Source organism: Protopterus annectens, chromosome 2.part2 (genome assembly GCF_019279795.1).
Source record: "Protopterus annectens isolate FY-2018-M chromosome 2.part2, PAN1.0, whole genome shotgun sequence".
In the NCBI taxonomy this organism is placed as follows: domain Eukaryota; kingdom Metazoa; phylum Chordata; order Ceratodontiformes; family Protopteridae; genus Protopterus; species Protopterus annectens.
In genome coordinates, this window is record NC_056730.1 from 641,392,807 (window position 1) to 641,420,231 (window position 27,425).

At 39.6% G+C, this 27,425-nt stretch overlaps 1 protein-coding gene across 5 annotated transcripts in view; it reads right to left on the reverse strand.

The window, feature by feature from the left end:
* The window catches only part of DYSF (dysferlin), a 3,914,743-nt gene that overhangs the window by 2,168,761 nt on the left and 1,718,557 nt on the right, over window positions 1-27,425 (reverse strand). The window lies entirely within an intron of this gene.

The window sequence follows — 27,425 nt, forward strand, 5'->3', positions numbered from 1 at the left end:
AATAACAAATATGCTTCACCTTCTTCAGTTAGCACCACGGTACATCAGCATTAGCTGGCCACTGCTGCTCTTTAACAGAGGATCTGTGGAATGCACAGGGAGGGCAGTTTTGCCTGATTAAAAGGCATTATGCAGTGACAAACAGTTCACCTGTCTCCATGCTAAATAACTGTCACATGGGTATGGCTGGATGGCTGGCTGGCTGGTTGATTGGCAGGATGAATAATTCGGTACTGATTTCACTAGGAATTTTCAGCTAGGCATCCATAACAGCTCAGTAGTATTAGAGTTTAGGAAATCCCTGTTCTAATACAGTTACATAGCTAAAGTGTTACACAGCTACTGCTGTAAGGATTATACATCCCTTACACAGTACACACCTTCCTAGTGGCAGTAGAAAGGAGGATAAGAAAGTGACAGTAACATGTCAGGGGCTGCAGGTGCACTGGTTTGTGCCTGCTGCATGACATTACTTCTAAGACAATGATTCACTCAATACAATAATCTGATCTTTTGATCTAATTTTGAAGCATCAGAACCTGTAACCATAATTAAATCCATTTTTTTGTTTTAAACACATATTTGTTACAGCTAATTAATGCAGTACCAGAAAGAGTTTAATTTTGGCAACTAAGCATTGCTTACAAACAGCTCGGTTTAATCTGCATTAAATAACTGCAGCAACTGTCAATGAAACTGAGAAAATGCAGGAACAAAATGCCTAAACAACTGAGTGTAATACACAGGCATTCTAAAATCGGAACAGCAGGATATCAGAAAGTGTAAGTCAGACATTCTAAAGAAGTAAAAGAACCACCAGGGCTGGACTTAGGTCAGATGGACCAATTTGGGCCCATCTCCATGAGGGGGTGGCAGACACACTAGGCTATGACAAGGCCATTAGGCCTTACATGACCCATAGATTTACCCAGGACACATTTCTGCAAAGTGCAAGGTATTTTCTACAGTTGACTTGCTCCTTGTTAATAGAGTGGACATCTCCCCCATGCACTGTACTAATGGCTAGTGCAATGTTACTAGTTACTGCAGCCTCATGCTTCTTGTATGGCTCATAGTGTTAGTTGCTTGTGCTTCCATAGTAGGCAGCTGCTGTTGCTGAGTGCTCAGCAGGGTTTTCAACCCCAAACTGGTCAGATTAACCATCTAGTTTTGTGTACTGTTCCAGACTCTGTCTCAGAAGGTAAGATGAGGCACAATTTGAGATTGTTAGAGAAGTGCTATAGGGCAACTAATGAGTACAATTACAAGAAATAACTGTGGAATAGTAAGTCTCAGAATGCAGGAAAATAAACACTAGTAAGCATACCACAAAATAAAACAAAATACTGTAATGTGACTTCATTTTTGATCACTAAAACTTGTGACAGACAAACTGTTAACCAATTCATCAGTGGGACAGAGAAAGGTTTCTGCAGTTACAAACAGGAGCAAAATAATCCTAGAGAAGTCATGCATGAGGAGTATGTGTTGAATGGTGGGAGGCACAGATGGAGAAAAAAGATGATTTATTTGGCTGAAAGTGGAAAAACAATAATACGAACAGTTTGACTCATAGATGTACTACAGAGGTATCACAGTTTCAGACTCACATACAAAATGGGAGGGGGAAGGAGTGAGAAACATAAAGCTAGAAAGTGTTTTGACTAGACTAGGTAAGAGTTTTTGGGGGGGAGTATACAAAAGATTTTCAAATTCTTCCTAGAACCACATGAGTTTTGTTTCATTAAGGCATTCTGATTTCTTCCCCCCTATGAAAACATGATGCATAGTGCCTACTCTAAATTATCCCTGCATGTAATCTTTACTATTACACTTGTGACCTGGGATATGGCTGGAAAAGATCTGCATACATTAGTGCGCTCACCCAGCTTAACGAGTAATTGCAAATAAAAATAAACTATCAGAAATTGTTTTAATTGGGTTCTTGTGGGATCAATGCCATTTCTAAAGGCAGGATGGAGATCATTACTGAACATTCTGGGAGAGCTCATCAGCATTACGTGGGTTTGTAGAAACATACTAACTGTAGCAAGACATGACTTTTAACTGAGTAAGGAACTCCGTCTACTCAGAGCAGGTGCAGGAGATAATTGGAAGCTTTTGAAAAAAGAAAGGGATATTATGAAATCACAATGTATAACTGAGGTTTAATATTGTTCATGTTCTTTTTGGGCCCCCAGTCTTCCCACAAACATTAAGCACAACCCCACTAACTTCATTTGTCTAGTACGTCTGGGCATTTCATGACATCGGGCAAGGAAGGTGAGAGGTGATTACTGTTATGACTCATAACATTTTACCAGGTTTCATGTTTCAAAATGAACCTGCTTCTTAGTAATGTGGTCTGCTTGGTATTGTCTGCAGCACCTCCCAAAGACACTGGAGTGTGCAGAGTAGTTAAATTACAAAGATACAGTTTATTTATTTAAAGTTTGTAAACCAATGGAGAGCACTGAACCACCTCAACCATTTTCAGCAAAGTGAAAAACAACCAAAGAAGCAATACATTTTAACCAGAAGTGCAACAGTGATAATGTAATTGCAGACATGCAGAGAGATGCAGGCTAATGTACAGTATAAATGAACATAATCATAAGCAGACAGGATACAATAATTCAGTCAGTAAAATAGATAGAGTACTTATACACAGTCATAACATCAAGCAGTCTAATGTTTCTACGGAAAACATGACAGACATCGAACAAAGCAGTTAAGAGTATATTCAATTATTGGGCATGGAGGAGAAGAGCAAGGCATGAGCCAAATGAGGGGTAAGAAGGCAAAAGAGAGAAAGAAGAGAAAAAGTGTGGAGAGACAAGGGGAAATGTTCAACTACCTCATACTCAGGTTAGGGAGATCCAGGCTGAACTACAGGAGTTTGGGGATGTTTTAAATGGTAAGCCAAGATGCACCTACCTGTTGAATCCCTATGCACTCAGTGTCTCATCAAAGAGGCCCCTTACAGTTTGCCTCAGTGAATTAAAAAGACCCTGAGAAAGAATCAGAAGAGATATTGGATTTGTTGATGATCCAGGAGTCCAACAGATTACTTCTGTTTTAGCATGTCTTATGATAAAATACAAGCTAATCGGCTCACAGATTAGTACTAGGCTAACTGCCACTGTGGGTTAAGCCAATTACCCTATGGGAGAATCAAACCCAGCACATTGTGTCTGTAAAGTAAACACCTTAACCATTATTCCAACCTCCAACCCAAATAAAATAAACATACATTGACATACAGTAATACCATACATTCCTGATACCTAATCTGAAATAGCCTTAAATTCAAGAAACTAGAAAGTAGGAGGAGGATGGTGTGATAGATAGGGAGTCAGCTGAGGGGCAACACCAAAATGGTCTAAATTGAGTTGCACAGTTGCTAAGGCTGGTCCTGACACACCCCCAAAAATAAAAAAAATGTTTATTAATACAAATTGTTTTTGGAACCTGCAAAAACTGCACTATGCTATTTTTAGACATTTTTTAAATGGCAAATTAAAGAAACTCAACAACCACTGCATCAGACAAGCATTCCTATAGACACTAAAGAAATACAGAATATAAAGCTTTTAGTTTCATATGGCTAAACTGTGAGAAACAAGGCAGCATTAATCAGAAATTAAACTATTTTCAGAACTAGAGAATTGACATCATGATGTTTAGTAAGAAACTAATATGTAAAATGGTACAAGTTGTAGTGAAAAAAAAAGGCCGAAAGATTGGATCCAAAAACAGAATCTAAGCGTATGAGAAAATGTTTTTATATCTGAATGTTTGCGATGTGGTGTGGAGAGGCTGATAAGATGCAATAAAATAATACTAATAAAAATAATATTATCTATCCTTTGTTGATTGTGTTAGTCCCACCAAGCTACTGGCATCTTTTCAGGGGAGAAATCAAGTGGTATTTATACAACTAAGGGACACTTGGCAAGGCATCAGGGAATTTCCCGTACTCCTCAGAGCTGCTAGCTAGATGGTGCCAGTGGGCTACTACAGCAGCAAGGAAGAGGCCTAAGGGAAGTAGCAACATGGAGGAGAGAAAAGCTATGGAGAGTTGGAGGTGGAAAGTAAGAATATGGAGAAAAATATGTTTGATAAGGATGTTCAGAGTGTAAACAAAGATTCCTGTGTGGTGGATGTTACAAATGAGTAGCATTTAGCTGACTCCTTGAAGAAGTAAGTGAATCTGTTGAAGTGATGCAGGTAACAGAACTGGCACCAGGAGGGCCTGCAGATGATGTTCTGTTAAAAATAATCGAGCAGGATGATCTAGGTGGCAGTTCTGTTGTTTCATGGACTGAAATGGCAGATAACTTTTTTGGAAGTGCTGAGGATGTGGTAAAGGAATCGTGATGCAACAGCAGAGAATGCAGAGTTAAAACTTATGCAGAAGTGACAGAAAGTAAAAGAGGGAAGTGGCAACAAATTAAGAAGGTGTCTGGTTTTGTGGCAGCTGTTTTGAAATGTGAAAAACATAGTGAATCATTTACCAAGTACAATTTTTGCGGCTGGTCTTACCAACCTTAATCATGTTTCCTTTCAGGTGACATTTCTCATTTAATTAATGATTGTGACAAGGTACAATGTAACCAGTATGGGGAGAAATGACATACAGAAGAAGGTGTGTGCCTTAATGCAAGTTATATAAAAAAGCAACACTTTTGGATGGATTGTCAGGAGAAAACAGTAAATAATGAAAAAGAAGGGGAAATGGAAGAAAATGTATGTGAAAAAGGACAACAAGAGGCTTGGGGAGACGGTGAACTAGGTGAAGAAGAAGCTGTAGAAGAAAAACATATGCAAGGGAAAAATGGTAAGACAGTGCACGCAGGAAGATAGGTCAGGAGAAAGGATTGATACTAATATTTTTTTAAAGTTCTAGCCAGTGAAAAATCTGGTTATGAGCATCAAGGATTATTTGTACATAAGCCCAGGAAAAACTATTCATTTGGGGAAAGAGTAAAAATAAGAAAAGGAAAACTGAAAAATATTTCCAGCAAAAGTTAAAAAGAAGGAAAAACAATTAGTTTTGCATACTTTCAGTAAATGAGAAGACTGTAAGAAGGACGGTGTGCTAAATGTGATGTTGATGTTATTCTGTTATTTGATGCAAGGTTCATAACAAATGAAGAAAAACTGCGAACAGAAAAATTTGGGGCTAGAAATAAAATATGGACCTTAGGAAATGAACATTGTTCTGGAGTGGCTGCATTGTATAAAAATGGTAAAAATACGAGATGTAATGTTGGTAAGGATGGGAAAGTTAATGCTGCAGATGTGAGGTGGAAAGAACATGTTTAAAGAATGACAGCATGGTACGTAACTAGCAAGGAAACAGAGAATCTGTTTTATCAAATATAAGATTACATCGTGGTTAACTTGAAAATTACAGTTGCAGGGCCTCTGTGATTTAAGGGGGGGGGGGGGGAGAAAGGGAAATATGTAAAAATATACAGGAAGTGATAAATGTAGTAAATTAGCTGTGTGCAACAAAAGCCAATGGAATGATAGAAGGGAGAAACTTGGCTATGAAACTGATTATTTTTAAATGCTTCCAGGTAGCAGATGGTGATACAGTTGTGGTGGGTTTATCAGACTACTTAGCAATAAGGATGGAGGTGATAGAAGAAAGGGACTATACTGAAATAGGAAAGGGAATACAAAGAATAAATGAGAAAGTATGGTATGCAATTAGAAAGTGGGAATACTGCAGTTATGGAACGATCATATACCCACGGAGGACTTTTATAAAAACTGGTCTGAATGGTAGATTGGATTTAAAAAGAAGTATAAAAAGTGTTTGTTTTTTTTCAGTGTCAGGGTGAAGAAAGAAAGGAAGAAAAAGTGAAGTATGGGAAAATGTATAGAAATGTTATTAGAGAATTTAGAGAATAATACAGGAGAGTATTATTGTATGGAAAAAGAAATACATAAAAGAAATCAAGAAAACATTAAGGCATTATTGTTCAGGCAGAGATATTGCTTACAAGGGAGAAAGGAGGAGGTATTTGCATATTTTGGTAAAATAGTAAAAACGATATTAATATAATGAGGTAAATGAAAAATACAAAAGAAATGGCAAAAGAGCAAAACAGCAAATTATGAGTATTGTACTACCGTATGTAGAAGATATGTTTAAAGAATGAAAAGAAGGAAAATAAGAGAGAATGGAAAATGAAAAACAGAACGAGTAATCACTATTAGTGAATTAGATGAAGTATTTAGGAAAGTAAATGTTGATTCAGTATCAGGCCCTGGATTGGCAAAGCGAGTATATTGTAAGTGTACTGAATGAATGGTTGAAGGAAGGGTTTGTTTAGGAAAGGTTATGTAGTAGAATATTAAAATGTATATGGAAAAAAGATGAGAAGAATGAAAATTGGAGACCCATCACATCAAAAAACACAGATTATAATTTTTTGAGAATATTTTTATAGTTGGAATGGTCAACAATTAAATGGAACAATTTTTATTTTAGCTTCTAAATTTCAGGGTTGACATAGGAAGGCTATATTGTAAAATGAAAGAAACAAATCTTTAAAATAAAATGAGTACATTTGATGAGAGTATATGGCAAAAACACTTCGGGTGACCATCAGAAATGGCTTCACTAGAGGTCTTGATCATAACAGTATATCATACAGCACTTGACGTGACATTGACTGATATGGATGTGTTGTACAGTTTCTTATTATATGTCTCTTTATATTAACTAAAAATCACTTTGATTTTTTTTACTTCTTCTGAATAATCCTTAACCTACAAACTGTTAACTCTGTGGCACAGAGATATAAATAACCAATTCATTCATTATGGGGTGTTGATAAAAAAACACTGACTTTAAACTCAATGATTTAAACTCATCAAGAAACTGCTTCTTTAGCAGAGGGAATGTCCATTACCCTCTTAGTTAAGTATTAACTCCAAATTTATACAACTGCGGTGAAAGGAGAAACTTCTGCAAGGGTGAAGACAGTTCACATACATTAAGAGATTTCACATTACAGCATGTAATAATTATAGGAACATGTTCTTTTCTGGGAATTGAAGTTTTGGAAATTACACTAAATTCATCTATTTTTGTTAACTAAATGGGTGATCTCCAACCCCGTATTATGACCCAGTTTACTTGAGTTGAATTAAAGGCACTGGGTTGAAAAAGATAAGAGAAACTGGTAGATGGTAGCTCACTCACTCTGAAGTGGGGATGGTACAAATCTCTGTATAAGAGTGTCACCCTCCAATGTGTGATCTATGCTAGCAAGGTACACACATGGAGATGTTAGTCCAACGAAACAGTACTGTGCTCTCCTTATGGACATCAGAAGCTGGGCTCGACATAGCAGACATTGCACTACACCTGCTGGGGAACAAGTTGAGGCATTTAGCAGCATAAACAAAAATCCGAGCTAGGCACAAATAATAACTATAATTGACTCACACTATCCATTACCCGAACATAAAAATAAGTTATCAAAGGCTAATCTCTATGGAATGGGAGAACATTCCATGGAGTGGTGTGGTTGCTAATGTTAGGCAGGATTCAGAATGAAATGGAAGTATAATGTGTTAAGGGGGCTTGGTGGTCAAAAGCCTGTAAGAGTCCTACACAATCTTATGTTACAAAACAGTTTGCAGAGGAATGGAATTTCCTGGACTGCACATATGTTGATTTGCAAGACAAAACAATGTTTGTGGCACCAATAGTCATCCCTAGCTATTTATTTCTACTGTGACCTCCTTGGCAGCAAATCTTAACCTATGTTTTAGAAATGTGTATGTCTACACTGAGGTTTGCATTATCATGCTGGTTTTACATGGAATCTTGTATGCACTGAATTCTGTGAACAACTTCTTGAGGGTCAAACTACATATGCTTTGACTGGACAAGCTACTTTATTTTTACAGATACTCAAGTCAATGAAGTTCGAAATTCCATTCTTAACACTGAGTTATTTACATACTGTAATTCATTTGTAACTTTTGAGCTTTTATTGATTATTTTTGCAGCCCAGTAAATGGCAACAGTAGTCTGATATAATTTCATTGACATATTTGTTTGCAATTCTAAATGGTATATTATGACCTGGCCCATTGCCAAGCTTGAGCCCTGAGCAAATGACTGAAATAAGTGCTGATAACAATTTTTGTTTTGAGATTTAGTATTTACAAATCTGGCTAGACTTTTTGGATATTGCCTGTAAGCTAGCAGTCCTGGGGTTTAGTTCTATGTTTCCCATTGCTTGATCATTTAATATCCTAGCAGTTTTTTGTGTTCACATGGAGGCTGTGTTTATAGGATTTGCATATGACTGTAGCCTCCTTTATGCCATTTGCCCGTTTCCTGACCTCTGGACCCGAGGATCACTTTGAGATGCTAGATGCTGAGGAATATCCAGGATACATTGAAGTGAGGCTGGTAGAGGCTACGTTTTGACTCGTCTAGAAGGATATCTTACTGCCACCATGGGACGAAACATTTTTGGTACGAGCTCTGTCCTAGTGATAGTATCTCAAGAATTATATAGGTTCATAGGTAGGTACTAGGCTATAGGTAGGTACTAGACTATCGGCCCAAGGGCCTAAGTAAGCCTAGCCAACAAAGTTCCCTGGCTTACTCCAACCCAAGAAAGTTAACTTCCTGTGCCCCTGTCGAGCAGAGCCACAGAAGTGATCCCTGGGGTGTATTTCCTATTTCCCATCCACTCATCAAGATTTTTCTTGAAAAGTGTTAATGAGGAACTTTGCTTTACATAAATGGATAGCTTGTTCGAGAGTATGGGAAGCCTCTGGGACAGGAATCTATCTCTCCAGCAAGTCCTGTTTATTGTGGTGACAAGGTTTAGGTCCCTAGAACGTGTAGCTCGGAGGGATTGGGATTTCTTTAGATGTAGAATGTCCAACAGCTCTGGGTTTGACATAGCTTTATATGTTAGGCAGAGATCACCTCGGAGTAGGCGACATGCTACAGAGTAAAGCTGGAGTTTTTTGAGACGATCAGTGTAGGGCATCTGTTTGAGGCCAGTAATTCTCTTTGTGAGGTACTTCTGTGGCCTTTCCAGCTGCTGCAGATGTCTTGTGAGGTACATTCCAAAAGGGGCACTATATTCTATAATGGGTCTAATGAGTGTAGAGTAGAGGATAACAATGACCTCTTTTTTCCTGGATGAGAACCCTTTTGTGATGAGGTGTGCCATATAGAAGGATTTCCTGACTACTGTGGCAATGTGATTATCAAAGGAAAGACTATTGTCCATCTGGGTCCCAAGGTCTCTTATCATACATTCGGTGTTAAGAAGACTGCCGCCTATGTGGTAGTTCATGGGTACAGAGTTTTTACCAAAGAGGATAACAATGCACTTTTTGGCATTGAGCGTGAGGCCATGGCTCTGACAACAGGCATCTGTCTCAGTGAGGGCCTTCTGTAGGATGTCCACATCATTTGGGGACTCAACTATAGCTCCTAGTTTGCAGTCATCTGTGAACTTCATTAGCCAGAGACCTTCTGTGTTAGCCTGTACTTCACAGAAGTAGATACCAAACAGGAGAGGTCCCAGGACTGAACCCTGTGGTACTCCACTTGTCACTGGTTTGAAATCAGATTTAGAGTCTGCAACTTTTACAGTGTGGGCTCTGTCAGTGAGCCACTTGGCAACCCATCTTGTGACATAGGGATTTTTACCTAGTTTAGTGAGTTTAGCTATAATTCTAGAATGGAGGATGGTGTTGAAATCCTTGGCGAGGTCAAGATAAGCTGTGTGAACCATCTTACCCTCGTCTATGGCTTTGGTGACTGCCTCAAAGAAGTGGACCAGGTTCAGGAGGCATGATCTGCCTTTCACAAACCCAAACTGGGTGGGGTCCAGAGTTTGGAGGTTACCAATGTCTTTGTTTATGAATTCCATGATGATACGTTCCATCGCCTTGCAGACCAGGCTCGTCAGGCTAATAGGGCGATAGTTCCCAGGATCAGTGGTGGCTCCCCCTTTGTGGAGTGGGATAACTGTTGCTGTGCACCATTCAGTGGGCACAAAGCCTGATGTGAGGCTATGAATGAACATGGTGCTTAGGTGGGGAATCAGTTTGTTCTGAAGTTCATGTAAAACGCAGCCTGAGATGTTGTTTGGTCCCATGGATGCTGTGTTTTTGGCTTTAGAGAGTGCTGCTTTTACCTGTGAAGTTGTGATTACAGGGACTCTGCATTCTTCCTGTATAGATATGGGCCCTTTAGGGGTGAGAGGGGGGTAAAGTTAGCACTGAACCTATCTGCCAGGATGTTGGCAATATCAGTTGGTTCTGTAATTTTTGTGCCATTGTGCTGTAACTCAGAGCAGATCTGGGTGTTGCCATTGAGATTCTTGACATAGCTATAGAATGCTTTGTGGCTGTCCTTAGAATCAGTGGAAATCTTGTTTTTATAGCTAGCTTTGGAGGATCTTATAAGGGATCTCAGCTTTTTGCTGAGGCTGACCAGGGAGCTCCTCCACTCATGGGATTTTACTCTCTTTTGCAACAATTTCTTCCTTCTGTTGTAAAGTTTGTTTATGGCAGGGGACCACAAGATTGGCTTCCTGTTTTTGGAGGATAGCGTCTTGGTTCTGTTTGGGATAGCATGATCCATGCACTCATGTAAGTGCTTATAGAGTGCATTTGTATAGGATTTAGCAGTCATAACTGTATTGTCCATCTGCATGGGTGTCATGAAGTTCACCACTTCTGTCTTAAGAAGCATGAAGTTGGCTTTGGAGAAATTTTTTACCGTGGTTTCCTTAATCGGGGGTGGGGGCGGGATGTGGATATCTAGCGTGATTAGCTTATAGTCAGATATGGCCAAAGAGGAGTTGACTTCAGGTGTGGAACACTGGTCACTCATGCTGGTAATGACTAGGTCTAGGATATTGTTGCCCCTGGTGGGGGTGTGGATGAGTTGATCCAGGGCATTGGAATTTATGAATTCCAGAAAGCGCTGAGCGAAGATGTTGGTACATGAGTAGTTTTCCCAGTTAATGATGGGGTAGTTGAAATCGCCCAATATTAGGGTGTTTGGTTGAACCCTAATATTTTCCAGTATATCAAGAAAAGAGGAATGGGAATCCTGGGACATCTTGGAAGAGTTGTAGCAAGCTACAATTTGGATTGCAGTTTTGCCCAGAGTTAGCTGCACTTGGATAACCTCGCTGCATTATGCTGAGCAACTAGCCTGGAGGTGTGGATATACTTAAGGAATATGGACACACCTCCGCCTTTGGAGTTTCGGTCCAGGTTACATGGCCGAAAAGTGTGGTATGAGTTATAGCCTGGTAATGCAGGGGTGATCTCTGGTGCCTTGAACCAGGTCTCAGTCACTGCACAGACATCAATGTTCTCCATTTTAAGGAGTGCCTCGAGTGAGTGCATTTTGAGATTTAAACTTCTAGCATTGAGTAGCATTACCCTCAGTTTTTGCTTGCCTGTTCCTGTTATGGTTGTGAATTTGTCATTTGAACCTTGCCTACAAAAGGCACTATAGGTGCGGCAAGAGCCTTTGCCAGTATCCAGAATCCCAGGGGTGACAGGTGCAGGCCATTTCTGACAAAGCAGCATGGTCTGTTGACCATGTCGTCCCAAGCAGACAGACACTGGGCCCCCTTAGAATGACACCAGAAGCTTAGCCAATTGTTGAAGTGAATAATTTTGTCCTTGTACTGCGGTATCATTCTGGGTGATGGCAGGATGCTACTCAGGGCTAGGGTCATACCTGCCTGGGCTACAAGATCGGAGAGTTCTCCAATATCTCTTTTCAAGTAGTCCAGGGAGGTACATCTCAGGTAATTAACTCCAACATGGACAATGACTGATTCGTATTTGTACTTGTTCTGGAGTGAGCTGAGTGCGTGCATTATTACTGAATTCCCAAATGATGTGGACATTCTACAAAAGGGCCTCACTGAGACAGATGCCTGGTGTCAAGGCCTTGGCCTCAAGTTTAATGCCAAAAATTGCATAGTCGTCCCCTTTGGGAAAAACCCTGTGCCCATGAACTACCACATAAGTGGTAGTCCACCCAGCACCGAAAGTGTGATAAGAGACCTAGGGACACAGGTGGACAGTAGTCTCTCCTTTGATAATCACATCGCCACAGTAGTCAGAAAATCCTTCTGCATGGCACACCTCATCACAAAAGGTTTCTCATCCAGAAAAAGGGAGGTCATTGTTCCTCTCTACTCATCCCTCATTAGAACTATTATAGAGTACAACTCCCTGTTTGGTATGTACCTCACAAGAAATTTACAACAATCGGAAAGGCCACAGAAGTACCTCATGAAGAGGATCACTGGACTCAAACAGCTGCCCTATGCAGGCCGTCTCAAAAAACTCCAGCTCTGCTCCGTCGCATATCACCTACTCATAGGCGATCTCTGCCTTACATACAAAGAAATGTCAAACCCAGAGCTGTTGGACATGCTACACTTACAGAATCTCCGATCCCTCTGAGCCACATTCTCCAGGGCACAATAAACAAAACATGCTGGAGGGATAGGTTCCTGTCCCAGAGACCCCCCTCCCCATACTTTGGAACAGACTGCCCATTCATGTCAAGCAGAGCACCTCATTAGCCCTCTTTAAGAAAAATCTTGACAATTGGATGGGAAATAGGAAATTCACCCCGGGGATCACTTCTGTGGCTCTGCTCAACAGCGGCACAGGAAAACAATTTTTGGGTGTCATAAGCCAGGGAATCTTTATGGGCTAGGCTTGTACAGGTCCTAGGGCCGATAACCTAGTACCTACCTATGAACCTATAAAATAGTAACCACATGATTATTTATGCTCCAAATCCAAATTCCACAGTAGTGTCTGTCATCTCTGGTAGAGACAAAGTATGGATTGCAATTAAATAGTCTAACATCAGCCTGACAAAAATATAGTTACATCATATTTTGTTTATGTCTAGTCATCTGCACAAAGAAAGTAGTTGTAATGATAATTCTGGTTCGGATCACATATTATGCACTCCATATACACATCTATACCTGGCTGGTGCCCCTTCTTCCTTCATTTTCCCTTGTATTCATTCACTTCCCTGCAACTGTTTACCTAATGTTTTCAAAGATATGCAATAGAACTACTAAAAAAACAAAAAAAAATGGAAAAGGGGAGGGAGGGGGTCCAGGCTCCTGGCAAAGAAATACAGCAAATCTCAAAACTCAGTAAGAAGCCATTAAAGCATTTCTGCTAGGGAACTTTGCCCTTCTTCACCCTCCCCCCAAAAGGTGGGGTTGTACTGCCATATCTCCATATTTCATTTATACAAACCTGAGAATGATCTGTCTCAGAGTAAGTAAAAAACACTGAGGAAATGCAGCCTTCAGTATATTCACACTATCAGTCTTACTGTTCCAAGTATCACAACTACAATCTACGGGGTTTCAACAGGAAGCTGGAGTGGATTGCAAACTTAGAGGACCTGTTAATCCTGTAGAGAAACATTTTGCACTGCATCATCTAAACCTCTTCTCTCACAGACTCACTCACTTGAGGGAGTCATACTCCAAGAACTGGAAAGAGGGTTCTTTTTAAGGGAAAAGAATAGTCGAATACTACCTCTGTGCAGGGGGTACAAAAAAGGCTTTCACCTCTTAGTAGTTACACCAATAATGAAGATGGGGACTTATGCAGAAACTACCTAATGGAAGAATAAAAATGGAATGCAGTGTAAAAAGTTGATAAGACATATGCATAGCATTAATAGGTCAAATCCAGTTTGTATTGCTGAATCTAATATCACATAACATTATATGAATAACAGGTTACTGAAAAAGTTTAAAATGGCTTTAGAAAATGTATTTATATTTTAAAGTAAAGAAGAACAACTTTTTTTTGCTCTAAAAATAAATAAATGGAAGAGCAAATATCCTGAGGTTGTTGTTGTTGTTGTGTCTTTCGGCTTTTCCCGGTTAGGGGTCGCCACAGCGGAACTCCGGTCCGCTAATGATTGGTAGTTGATTTTTACGTGCTGTGTTACCAGCCCTAACGCACAACCTTCAACGAAGGTACTCCCATTCACGCATGTCTCCCCGCAGAAGACGCTCTGGCTGAGAATCGAACCGGACAGCGTCTTACTGTGAGGCGACAATGCTACCGCAGCACCACCACCGCGTTGTGTTCTTGTTAAAAGCAAACATGTTTTCAGCATGGCAGGTACCCTGGGGGAGGTGTTGCAGCTGACTTGACAATTTCAGTCACTTTAACACTTGATCATTGATAGATCTGTGTTCCATGTGCAGGACAGAGCACAAAGCCCACAGTGATCTAATGTCATGTGATCAGTCCTTCATCTGCATGCAGTAGTGGAAAAGAGAAGCTGAAGTTTTTCATCAGAGGTGAGGTAAGTGCTATTTATTTTTTTAAGACTCTGCAGTGATCAACCAGATATTTTAGGCAACTGAAAGATCAAGACAAAGCCAAAAATTATAAGGCATGGGGTGGTGGGAGGGGGACAGATGTTAAATATTGTCCCAATTCACTTAGAAAGTTAACAGAACAACAGGTTTTACATATTAATATGCATTTTCTGAACAATAAGAAGTATGAAACTAAACTGTTTAACATAAAATATTTTTTTTACTATGGACGCAGTAACAAAAACAGTGTAGAGGTATGACAGGCAGCTTTTTCAGGAACAGGCCATATACCTTATTACCACTAACAAATACTTTTTCTTTCTCTCTCCCCTGTCTTCCTCTCCTCCTTGTTTGTATTTTCTACGCTTGACATTTGCTTTATAAGTGAGTAATAAACTATCTCACTTACAACTGCACAATAGCTTTCAATACTATGTGATATTGTATTTATCTTGTTTTAAAGATGGAATATGTGTATTATTTTACATATCATATGTATATGTATTTTATTTTATTTTATTTTATTTTATTTGTGGAGCTTTTCTCCCCAAGCCTCCACTGAAAAACCGATAAAATTATCCAGTCAAACTTTCTCAATAAACAAATGTCAATAAATAAAAAAAAAAATAAACAAAAAACTATTTTCTAAAATATATATAAAATGTGGTCTTCTGTCTGAGATATGCACAGACAAAGTACCTGTAATTTCTGTGATGCATGTGGAGGAAAAGGACTAGCTGTTGCTGTTTGCTCATTATTATTGCTTTGTCATTTGGGTGAGACACGTTGGAATACTTAAATGCATTGCAACTATTTGTGCGGAGGAAAGGTGAAGCACATTACATGGCCTTCCACTTTTATCACAATCAAGGCATCTGAACTGCATAAAGCAGTGGACAGAAGTGCTACACGAAGATTGGAGTTGTGTGGATTAAAGTAACTTACCCTCTTGTCATTTTCTCAGTTTTTAACAGTCACTATCCACCTTTGCAAGACAAGTGTGTATTTGTGTGAAGTAAGCTAGACTACGTACCTAAACATCTGATGTGCACAGACAGAACAGGTATATCTGCTGGGCCTACTGGGGAGGAAAATGAGTAGTTGTCCATGGTTTGCTTATTATTCTAGCTTTGCAGGACTATTGCAATTAGTGTGAAACAACCTGGAATACTTTAATCTGTGGCATGTTTCTGTGAAGCAAAGGTGAAACGCATTACATGGTCATCCTCTTCTATCACAATCAGATGTCTGTACTGTACACAGAAGTGGCTATAACTGCTTGGTGAGGTTAGAATATGTGTTTCTGGGGCTTGGCTGCCTTCCCCCTAAGGCTGTAAAAGCAGACTTTGACACAGACTTATTAGTGACCTCTGTCCTGAATCCCACCTACTCTAAAACTGTCCCTGCCTAGAGGTTTGCACAGAAAGTCACTATAGCTTTTGTGATGGATGGTAACAATGTCACTGTTTCTTTAATTTTCCTTACAAACTTCAGAGGTGTGCACAAGTGGGGGCAGTGTAGTCATTTCTTCCTCACAAATTTCAAAGATGTGAACAGAGGATCACTACAAGTTGTATAGGAACAGTGTACTGTCTAGGAGTAACAACTTGGAAACATTACTTGCAACCATCACAATCAAACATCACATGCATATTCAAGTGGCTATCTTTTGGGACAGGGTATGAAAGCATACCGTTTACATATGTCTGACAGCAACAGGTTGAAATATGCTCTGTTTGTTTTTTCAGTTTCCTCTCACTCTGACCTCAGAGGGGTACACAGATGATGACCGTCCTTTGGGTACAGCAATGAGAAAACATGATATATGACAGCTGCCACTTGAAATATATGACTGTGCCCATTTGTTCCCAAATTTTCATCCCAGTCTAATACTAGATGGGGATACACAAAAGGTGACTATCTTTTTTGCAGGGGTACCAGCAGATGCTATTCCAGAACAGGATTTACTTGTCCTTGCAAATATTTTTCATCTTGATTTATTGTGAACTGCTATTTTATCAACATTGATCATTAAACCTTGAATACAACTTACTTCTTCTTTGAAATAAAAAAATGTAAGACTGAATTTCTTTTTTTCCTCATGATTTCTGTCAGAGCCATCACTGGAACAAAAAGTTGGACAAAGCTGTAAAATGCACTTCAAATCATCTGAAATACCATGACTTCTGGTGGCCCAGGCTTAACTCAGCTATTTCTACCACAGTTATTATAATGCAGTCTTAATCAAGCAGGCTGCGTTGAAAGAATGCAGGGAAAAGCAAAGTTTGCTTTCCTTAACTGTGATTTTTGTTTAGGCCGTTGGTGAATGAAAAGACTGTTTAAAAAACTCTAAAATGTACCTAAGAGCATCTAGTACCCCCATGGCTTCTCTAGCAACCTTGTGGCCCCAGACCACTGATTTAATGTTCCAGATGTATTGCATGAATGAATGAATGAATGCAGGAAAAAATGAAGACTACGACAAATTGTGAGAAAAGAAAGAAAAAAATTAATCCAGACAGTGAGGATAGGTAGAGATGGGGGTAGTAGTGGTGGCAGCAGGAAGCAAGGGGTGCAATGAAGCCTTTCACCTAGGGTACCAGTTCACCTAATACCAGCCATGCTCACATCTTTTTTGCTTAAGATTTCTAGAAAAAAAAACAAAAAATAACAGTGGGAACATGGCCCAAAAAATCAGGCACAGTTTTTTAAATATTACTCTAATTTCCTTAAAAATTAATAGAACAACAGATTTTGCATTAACATGCATTTTCAGAATAATAACAAGAATGAAACTCTAATGCCTGGATTTGCTGGTTGACTATAATCCTCAGTGATTTGCTAGAAAATTAAAAAAAAATGACGTGGGACCTGGAAAACATGAGGTGTGTGCGTGTGCATGTGTGAGGGGGACAAAGAGTGCGCACTCACATTTGTGTGTGTGTGTGTGTGTGTATGTCGCGGGAGTTGTAATGCTTTGTACTACATCTGCAGAGTACATATAGGAGGGTGTGTGTGTGTGTGTGTGTGTGTGTGTGTGTGTGTGTGTGTGTGTGTGTGTGTGTGTGTGTGTGTATCATGAGTATGTGCACTTGTTTGTGAGTGCTGTGTTTATGTCCATGTGAATCTTTGTGTCTGTGCCTCTGCATAAGTGCATGTATGTGACTTTCTGTGTTTTTGTGTGCATGTCTCTGCCTTTGTGTGTCTAAATATGCTTGAGACTCTCTCTGCTTCTACATTTGAAACACAGGCAGTAAAAAAGACTTCATGGTAGCACAATACAGTACAGTATATGGTCTGTATGTCAGAAGATGTCACAAGGCATCCTACCACTGGCAACAGAGTATACGGCCAATGATCAGCAAGCTTAGGCCTAATTCATAACAAGGGTGCACGGCTGAGGAGGTTTCTGCCTGGAGAACAAGTAATATTCTTTTTTCCAAATGTGGCTACCTAGCAATGCCCTTATAACAAGAAAATAAAAAAGAGTGGGGAATCCAGTAAAATATAAGGTGGACAAAAGTGCTTAATCTTTTATAATGTTTTTATTTCAACATTTACTAAACTCGGTTTACTGCTTTTTGGAGTTGTTGGACATTTAATTTTGCAGCGTTGTTTTTTATGATTTACTTTTTTACTCTGTTTTTCATTCCTCAATATACAAAAATATGACATAAAATCTTGAGGAAAAATCTTAATGACAGGGAAACTGATGATCCCATTAAAGATGAGTAAAATGACAGAACCTAACTCTGCCTCAGAAATAAAATGGAAACACTACCTGTTTATCAAAGGGGCCACATTGGTGCAGCGGTTAGCATTGTTGCCTCACAGCAAGAGGTTCTCCCGTTTGATTCTTGGCTGGAGTGCCTTCCTTGTGGAGTCTACATGTCCTCCCCAAGGTCACGTGATGTCTAAAGACATGCAGGTAGGTGTGTGCGTGAATGGGTGTTCCTTCTTTGAAGGTTGGATGTTGGGCTAGCACCTCGGCACCGTAAAAATCCACTGCCAATCATAAGCGGACCGGAGTTCCACTGTGGAAACCCCTAACCGGGAAAATCCGAAAGAAGACTGGGCTACCTGTATATCAAAGAAAGGAACAAAAGAGTTTGTCAATAAAAATGAAGTTTTGTTTTTTCTTTTGTCAGCTTGAATTACTATAATACGCCATGATACTTATCCATGTAAAAACGTCAAGTTACCTTACACAATTCCTTAGTGGAAAGTAAAAGTATTAATAATTTGGAATTTGAAGATGATTTCAACTTTTTAACAGTTGACATCAAAGATCTTTATACAGTTATCCCTCATGGATTAGGAAAATAGTGGGTATCTAGTTTCCTAATGAAGAAGGGGGTGACACCTTCAGATATTTCCTTAGTTGAGGAATTGTTGGATATCATCCTCACTAACAATTACATTTTATTTTGAAGTAACTTCTTCTTGCAAAAGAAAGGGGTTGTCATGGGATTCCCTTGTGGTGCTAGTTTTGCAAATTTTGTGATGGCATATTGGGAGCATGAGTTTGTGTTTAAAAACCAACGTTATTGGGACATCTATTATTACACGTTACTTGGATGATATTTTTATAATTTTTTTAAATACTCTAAGTCTTTTGAGTTTCTAATACCATGATGGGAATGGACCCCATTCCTAAGTAAAAGTATGATTAAAGTTCATGAAATTAGTATTGTTTCAATATTTGATATCAGCAAGTAGTACTCTTCGCAGCACCTGCAACGTGCCCAGTAATGACTCCTTCTGCAGTTCATATGGCGTTACATATATTAGTAGCATATCTAAATACGATTGTAAATTATTTTTTATAAGACCTGTTGCTCCTACTACTATTGGAACTGTCTGGGTATCTTTCTTCCACATTGCTCTCATTTCTCCCTCCAGATCCTGATATTTTATGACTTTGTGTCTCTCTGTATGCAAGACACTGTAGTCACCGGGTGTGGCAATTTCAATGATCAATGCTACTCTTGTCTTTTTTTCTTGGACCACTATGTTCATTTTTCTAGCATCTATCTTTTTAACTTAGTAATGGATGATCCCATGTGATATAAACTTCATTTTCTATGATGGTTTGTGGATCATGTTTCCAGTGTTTTTCAGCCACTTCAATAATATATTGTTTGCAAAATCCCCAGTGCAACAGTCTCACCACATTATTATGTCTTTCAGTATACAGTCCTTCTGCCATTAGTATGTCACAACCAGCAACAAGATGTGTAATTGTTTCCAATTCAGTTTTACAAAACCTACATTTGTCTGTTTCTCCCATGTGTTCAATGGACTTTATAAACCAACATGTATGCAACCCACTATCTTGGGCTGCCAATATTAAGCAAGAAAAAATGTAGCCAGCAGAAATGGTGAAACATAAAACAATTTAATGAAGACAAAGATAGAGGATGGCATGCCCTACTATCTGCAATATCCTCTAATACTGAAGGGGAGGGAAATCATACTGACGCATCACCAGACCCCAAGAGGAGGAGTTTGTTACACCCTTTGGGTTCAGATACAGACGAGGGGGGAGGAAACATAAAAAAATGTCAAATCTACAGAGGGCTTGGAAGGCCTGTTAAAATTGATGATAGAACACTAGCAAAAAGCACCAATGTTCATAATATTTCATCTGTACATCTCAATGACTTACAAATTAAAGTGCTGAATAAAGGGCTCAATTTTGTTCCTGTTTTTTTTGTCCTGTAATATACTTTAGCACAAGATGTAGTCAATTTCTGTCATCTTCTTAATCTGAAATTGTTTTTTACAAATGATAATGTTTCAACAGTTCCAGGATTTAGATTTAAAAAATCAACTTTTGTTCCACCTATGTCACATTTGGTTTCCATTTTTCAAGATAGTGTCCTGAAGGATTTACATTGTAATCTTAAGGGTTTCCAGGTTTCTTATAATAATCTTTCTAAAGAAGAGGCACAATGTGTAGATGAGCTCAAGAACAATAAAGAAATTGTGATTGTACAAGCAGACAAGGGTGGGGCGGTAGTGATTCAGGATAAGGCTGAATATAATAAAGAAGCTATGAGACAATTGGGGGGATAAAAAATATTATATGGCTATGCCATTGGACCCAACTAATCACTTCCAAACCAAAATTGACTCATTCTTGATACAAGCCCAGCAAGAGGGCATTATAACGGAGTCAGATAGAAACCAATTGAAGGTTTCATCTCCATGTAAACAATATTTTTATCTTTTACCTAAAATACATAAGGATGCTAGATGCCCCCCCCGGGAGACTGATTGTATCAGGACATGGCTCAATTACTGAACCCTTGTCTGAGTATTTGACTCACTTCCTAAAACCTGTATTACCTCTTATAAGAGCTAGAATTCAGGACACTACTCAGTTTTTGGATATAATTTGTGATACACAATTGGAGCCTCATTGGTTGCTATGTATCTTGGACGTAACCTCTCTATATACTAATATCCCACATTGGGCAGGTTTGCAGGCCCTGGATTATTGGTTTGGGAGATCTGGTTTATACCAGCCAGGATTCAATACTTTTTTGATATGTCTGGCTGAATACGTTCTGACTAGTAACATATTCTATTTCCAGGACCATTGCTTTTGGCAGGTCAAGGGCACAGCAATGGGTGCTTCTTTTGCACCCATCTAAGCTGACCTTTTTATGGTCTGTATTGAGGAGGTTATGATTTATGATCCTAACCATAATATATATATATGGATGAATTGGACATTTGGAGGTGATATCTGGATGATTGTTGGATGGTATGGAAGTCGGATGAAATTTATCTTCAGGAATTTGTTTGCTACCTCAATGATAATGTGTGGGGAATTGAGTTTAAAGTAAACTACCACAAATCGAGGATTGTTTTCCTTGATGTTGAGGTTAGCAGGAATCCTGATGATACTCTCTCGACATTGATGTATCGGAAATTTCCTGAATATAATTCACTTTTACATGCTACCAGCTTCCACCCCCAACATATCATCCAGAATATCCCCAAGTCACAATTCTTAAGAGCTAAAAGGATCTGTTCAAATCAACAAACCTTCAAGAGTGCTCGTAATGATTTAATATGTAGGTTTCGGGAGAGGGGTTACCCCCAAGGTACTGTGAGCTCCGCCTGCCATTGGGCTTCAAATCAGAACAGGGATGATTTGTTACGCTATAAAGATAAACATAAGGATCTCTCTAATGATCCAGTTCATCTAGTTACTACATACGGACGTAACACACGAGGATTCATGAATATCATCAATAAACATTGGAATATTTTGAGGGCAGAAGAGAAATTACACCCTTTCCTGAGGGACAAATGTTCCTTTTCTTTCAGGAGGGGTCGGACATTGGGTTCATTGTTCAGCCATTATAAGAGGGTGGGTTTTAACCCCTCTGTTTCTGTTCAACATACATTGAGAGGGGGCCCAGTTTTGGGTTGTATACCATGTGGCCACTGCTCTTATTGCCACAGGGTTCAACATACTAGGGAGTTCAGTAGTCATAATACTTCTGAAATTTTTAATATTAATTTTTGGGCTAATTGTAACACGGAGTGGGTCATTTACTTAGCCACCTGTACATGCTCATCATTTTATGTTGGGCAGACATCTAGACCCTTCCGTATTAGGATTGGGGAACATCTTAGTGACATTAGGAATAAACGTAGTAATAATGTTTTATATAAACATGTTGTCAAACACAATTCTGCCTCTTTTCAATTTATTGTTATTGATTGTATTGCAGGCAAATGCAGGGACAAGCTGGGTTGGCATAATCTACTGAATTTTAAGGAACGTAAATGGATCATCAAATTAGGGGCTTTATTTTCACCTGGTCTTAATGACCAATTCTAATTATCCAATTTACTGCCTTTATACTGTTATATATACACTGATGTATGAGATTATGTGTCATTTCCACTGAAGAAGGCTATTGTAGCCGAAACTGATGGATATTGCAGATAGTAGGGCATGCCACCCTCTATCTTTGTCTTCATTAAATTGTTTTATGTTTCACCATTTCTGCTGGCTACATTTTTTCTTGCTTCATTGAGTTTTCAGCCGAGCAGTTGCCATACGTGCACCATTACACTGTTTCCTGGCTGCCAATATTAACCTTTCATCTCTTGCTTTAAATTTGCCTCTCCTTAACCACTCCTGTGTTCGCTCCTGATCAACATGAGTTTCTTCCAGACGTTTTCTATACTTGCAACTATATTTATGCTTTTTCCACATTTCTTGCCTTCTCGTGTGATCCTTCACCTTATATTCTTTCTTTTGTTTTTTGGCACATTCAGTTGCTGCCTGATTTTTATCTACTTCTAGTTTGATTTCTATTCCTGCTTGATGCCGATAAGCTTCTGTTAGATTAAGCAGAGAAGTCATCTTAGATTTATTCTCCTCATGTTTCAAAACTTTGACTATGTTTAGGTCTTGTGAGGTCAGCAGACGTGTGGAGTCCCACAATTGCAGATCTATACATATAACCAGTTTCACAGAGGCCCATCCCTCCTTCGAACGAGGAATATACAATCTTGGTATGCACTGATTTTTATAGCCCATTTGGTGAGCATGAAGCATCCTTCTTGTTTTCCTATCTAATCTATCCAACACGTTTTGGGGCCAGTCAGTCACTCCAAAACTGTAAGTTAGGACAGGAAGAGCAAATTGGTTTATAGCTTGAATTCTGTTCCTAGATGTCAGTGTTGTTTTCAAGATTAATTTAAGTCTTCTGAAGTATTCCTTACTAAGTTTTTTTCACATTTGTTCATGATTTATTGTTGATCCTTCATAGAGTCCCAAATATTTATACACTCCTTCTTGCTCAAGTTCTTTTATATCATATTCTTGTCCCAAACTGATTTTTTCCTGGCTTTGCAGTTTTCCTGCTTTAAAGGTTGCTTTTGCACATTTATCAAGACCAAATGACATTCTTATATCATCTGAAAAAGTTTTGACAACTTGTAGTTGTGCTTTCAGTTCCTCATCTGATGAGCCATACAGTTTTAAATCATCGACAAAGAGAAGGTGAGAAGTCTTTATACTTTGTTGTTTTCTAGGAGCCAGATTACAGCCATGGCCTAGGCTGTTAAGTAAACTGCTTAAAGAATTAAGGGCAAGGCAGAATAGTAACGGTGACAGGGAGTCACCCTGAAATATCCCCCATTTGAATTTTTATCCCTGGGATAACAATTTGCCCTTTATCATGGCTTAATTGCAAAGTGGTCTGCCACTGTTTCTTGGTCACTGTAATGTAGTCAAACAGCATGGAGTGTATCTTATACATTTTTAAACACTCTTTTATCCATGAATGAGGGATACTATCAAATGCATTTTTGTAGTCAATCCATGCCACATTTAGATTCTTCCCCTTTTTACAGTTCTCCACTATGACTTTATTTAACAACAAATGACCCTTTGTTCCATATGAATTTCTTTTACTGCCCTTTTGTTCTACTGCCATAATTGAGTTTTCTTCTAAATGACTATAAACTCTGTCGGCATCAATTCCCGTGTATAGTTTATATGTTGTTGGAAGGCAAGTTGTTGGTCTATAATTTTTAAGGTAGCTTGCAGGTCCACTCTTAAGTAGGAGCATTGTTTTTCCTGTTGTTAGCCAGGCTGGTGTCTGTTCAGGGTGTGCATATAAATAGTTCTTACTCATGGCTAAATCTTTGTGCAAAGAAGTTAATACTTTTAACCACAAGTTAGGTACTGCATCTGGGCCTGGGGTTTTACAATTAGAGGCTTTTCTTAACTTTGTTTCAGTCTCTCTAGCTGTTACGTCATCCCATTTCATATCCAGCACCTTTAAACTTCTTATTCTTTTTTTTCTACTTCTATCCATTTAGCATCTTTGTTATGTTCCACAGGATCTTCATAGATACTTCTCTATAATGTATCTATTTCTTCTTGTTTTGGAGGTCTTTCAATTCCTTATACCTTATTTCCCAGTTCTCTATAAATCAATAAATTGCTTATTTTGCACTTTTCCTTTATATTTATTTTCGTATCTTCTACGTTTTTCTACCTGTGCTGAAATTTTTAGTTTGTTACTTACGACAGTAACCCAGCCACTGGGGATGCACAAGCCAGTGCATTTCTTTGTGCCGGTCCCAAGCCCGGATAAATGGAGAGGGTTGTGTCAGGAAGGGCATCCGGCGTAAAACTTCACCAATCATTTCATGCAGACACCAATAAATACTTTAATACCGGATCGGTCGAGGCCCGGGTTAACAATGACTGCCACCAGTACTGTTAGCCAACAGGGTGCTGGTGGAAATTGGGCTACTTTTGGCCGAAGGAGGAGAAAAGGCGGAAGACATGGCCGAAGACGGGAGGAGAGGAGAAAGGCTAGGACTGTGGTAGTGAGGTTCGGAACTTTGAATGTTGGCAATATGACTGGTATAGGGAGAGAGTTAGCTGATATGATGGGCAGAAGGAAGGTTGGTATAGTGTGTGTGCAAGAAACCAGATGGAAGGGGAGTAAGGCTAGGTGTATCGGAGGTGGGTTCAAATTGTTTTATCATGGTGTGGATAGAAGGAGAAACGGCATAGGAGTTATTCTGAAGGAACAGTATGCTAATAGTGTTTTGGAGGTGAAAAGAGTGTCGGATAGAGTAATGTTTATGAAGCTGGAAATTGATGGTGTAATGATGAATGTTGTTAGTGCATATGCTCCACAAGTTGGGTATGCAATTGATGAGAAAGAAACATTTTGGAGTGAATTGGATGAAGTGGTGATGACTGTACCCAAGGTGTGATGGTGGTGATTGGAGCAGATTTCAATGGACATGGTGAAGGGCACAGAGGGGATGAGGAAGTGATGGGTAGGTATGGTGTTAAACAAAGGAATGTAGAAGGTCAGATGGTAGTGGATTTTGCGAAAAGGATGGACATGGCTGTGGTGAATACATATTTTAACAAGAGGGAGGAGCATAGGGTGACATACAAGAGTGGAGGAAGATGAACACAGGTGGATTATATCTTATGTAGGAGGGCCAGTTTGAAGGAGATTGGAGACTGTAAAGTAGTGACCGGAGAAAGTGTAGTTAGGCAGCATAGGATGGTGGTTTGTAGGATGACGTTGGTGATTAAGAGGAGGAGGAGGAGTGTGAGGACAGCACCAAGGATCAAATGGTGGAAATTGAAAAAGGGTAACTGTGAGGTGGAGTTCAGGGATGAGTTAAGACAGGCACTGGGTGGCAGTGAAGAGTTACCAAATAGCTGGGTAACTGCAGCAGAGCTAGTAAGGGAGATGGCTAGAAAGGTGCTTGGTATCACATCTGGACAGAGGAAGGACGACAAGGAGACATGGTGGTGGAATGAGGAAGTACAGGAGAGTATACAGAGAAAGAGGTTGGCAAAGAAGAAGTGGGATTGTCAGAGAGATGAAGAAAGTAGACAGCAGTATAAGGAGATGAGGTGCATGGCAAAGAGAGAGGTGGCGAAGGCTAAGGATAAGGCATATGAAGAGTTGAATGAAAGGTTGGACACTAAGGAGGGAGAAAAGGACCTGTACCGATTGGCTAGACAGAGGGACCGAGCTAGGAAAGATGTGCAGCAGGTAAAGGTGATAAAGGATAATGAGGGAAACATACTCACAAGCGAGGAGAGTGTGTTGAGGAGATGGAAATAGTACTTTGAGGGGTTGATGAATGAAGAGAATGAGAGTGTGAGAAGGTTGGATGATGTAGGGATAGTGAATCATGAAGTACAATGGATTAGCAAGGAGGAAGTAAGGATAGCTATGAAGAGAATGAAGAATGGAAAGGCTGTTGGTCCAGATGACATACCTGTGGAAGCATGGAGGTGTTTAGGTGAAATGGCAGTGGAGTTTTTAACCAGATTATTTAATGAAATCTTGGAAAGTGAGAGGATGCCTGAGGAATGGAGAAAAAGTGTTTTGGTACTGATTTTTAAGAATAAGGGTGATGTGCAGAGCTGTAGTAACTACAGAGGGATTAAATTGATCAGTCACAGTATGAAGTTGTGGGAAAGAGTAGTGGAAGCAAGGTTAAGAAGGGACGTGATGATTAGTGATCAGCAGTATGGTTTCATGCCAGGAAAGAGCACTACAGATGCGATGTTTGCTCTGAGAGTGTTGATGGAAAAGTACAGAGAATGTCAGTAGGAGTTGCATTGTGTTTTTGTAGACTTAGAGAAAGCATATGACAGGGTGCCTAGAGAGGAGTTGTGGTCTTGTATGAGGAAGTCAGGAGTGTCAGAGAAGTATGTAAGAGTGGTACAGGATATGTACGAGGGTAGTGTGACAGAGGTGAGGTCTGCGGTGGGAGTGACGGATGCGTTTAAGGTGAGGTGGGGGTTACATCAAGGATCAGCTCTGAGCCCTTTCTTATTTGCAATGGTGATGGACAGGTTTACAGACGAGATCAGACAGGAGTCCCCGTGGACTATGATGTTTGCAGATGACATTGTGATCTGTAGTGAGAGTAGGGAACAGGTGGAGGAGACCCTGGAGAGATGGAGATATGCTCTAGAGAGAAGAGGAATGAAGGTCAGCAGGAATAAGACAGAATATATGTGTGTGAATGAGAGGGAGGATAGAGGAATGGTGAGGATGCAAGGAGTAGAGGTGGTGAAGGTGGATGAGTTTAAATACTTGGGGTCAATAGTTCAGAGTAATGGTGAGTGTGGAAGAGAGGTGAAGAAGAGAGTACAGGCAGGATGGATTGGCTGGAGAAGAGTGTCAGGAGTGATTTGTGACAGACGAGTATCTGTAAGGGTGAAAGGGAAGGTCTATAAGAGGGTTGTGAGACCAGCTATGTTATATGGGTTGGAGACAGTGGCATTGACAAAAAGGCAAGAGTTTGAGCTGGATGCGGCAGAATTAAAGATGTTAAGATTTGCACTGGGTGTGATGAGGGTGGACAGAATTAGGAATAAGTATATTAGAGGGTCAGCCCAGTTTGGAAGGTTTGGAGACAAAGCCAGAGAGGCACGATTACGTTGGTTTGGACATGTGCTGAGGAGGGATGCTGAGTATA